Source organism: Cornus florida, unplaced genomic scaffold (genome assembly GCF_030987335.1).
Source record: "Cornus florida cultivar Cherokee Brave unplaced genomic scaffold, ASM3098733v1 CherokeeBrave_3.0.0_Hap2_Chr05, whole genome shotgun sequence".
In the NCBI taxonomy this organism is placed as follows: domain Eukaryota; kingdom Viridiplantae; phylum Streptophyta; class Magnoliopsida; order Cornales; family Cornaceae; genus Cornus; species Cornus florida.
Window position 1 is genome coordinate 12,093,766 of NW_026775575.1, and position 1,093 is coordinate 12,094,858.

Sequence of the window (1,093 nt, forward strand, 5' to 3'; positions counted from 1 at the left end):
GCACATCATTATGAGATTAAACCACAAACTATTTAAATGCTTCCCAACTATCATGGACTTCCAAGTGAAGAACCTTACAAGCATTTGGATGAGTTTCTTGAAATGTATTCCACAATGAAATATACGGACATGCCAGAAGAAGTTTTAAGACTCAAAATTTTTCCTTTTACCCTTAAGGACAAGGCAAATATTGGTTCAACAATCTTAGGCCTTTTTCGAAAACTTCTTGAGCAGAAATGCAACAAGAGTTCTTGAAGAAGTACTATCTAATTTCGAAGACCGATACCATGAGAACTTCCATTCGTGAATTTTCTCAAGGGGATGGGGAAATGTTTCACGAAGCATGGGAAAGGTTTAATGACTTGCTTAGGAAGTGCCCACATCATGACATACCTAAGTGGCAACTAGTTCAATATTTCTTTGAAATTTTACCGGATAATCACAAGGGTATGGTTGATGCATCTATGGGTGGTTCTTATCTTGACAAGCATAAAAATAATGTGTGAAAATTATATGAAAGCATGAGTGAGAATTCAATGCATAGATCTTTGTCCTCTAAAAATGGTAGAAATCTAGGTGAAAGGAATAATGTTGGCTTATATCAAGTTGACAATTCCAATGACATAGCCACCGAGATGAAATCCTTATCTCAAAGGTTTGATCAATTCTTGATCAACCAAAATTCGGTGAATCAAGTATCTTCCTCTCCTAATCATGTTCATCATCATACATCTAATGAATCATGTATGACTTGTTCAAGTGTCTTGCATTCTACTTCTAATTGTCTCCATTGACATACGCAAAGCGAGAACCATGAACAAGCAAATGCTGTCTTTGCTAACCAAGGGAATATTCCCTATGGCTCACACTATAATCTAGGGTGGAGGAACCATCCAAACTTCTCTTGGAAAAGCCAAGGGGAAGGCTCAAACCCTCCCCAAGGTGGTTTTCAAAACAAGTATGTTCCACCTCCAATGCAAATCCAAGGTTCCCAAGGTTTTAGATCTTATTTTCAATCATCACATGGAAATCAATTTTCAAATTCTCATTTTCCTAACCAATCATCGTATTCTCAAGGAAACTCAAAGAGTCC

The 1,093-nt window shown here is 37.1% G+C and overlaps 1 non-coding gene across 1 annotated transcript; it reads right to left on the reverse strand.

Annotated features, from left to right (window-relative positions):
- Window positions 1-284: 284 nt before the first annotated feature.
- On the reverse strand, window positions 285-391 carry LOC132310872 (small nucleolar RNA R71). The gene has a single exon (XR_009482730.1). It is a non-coding gene; the product is annotated as a small nucleolar RNA R71 (small nucleolar RNA).
- Between the last annotated feature and the right edge of the window lie 702 nt (window positions 392-1,093).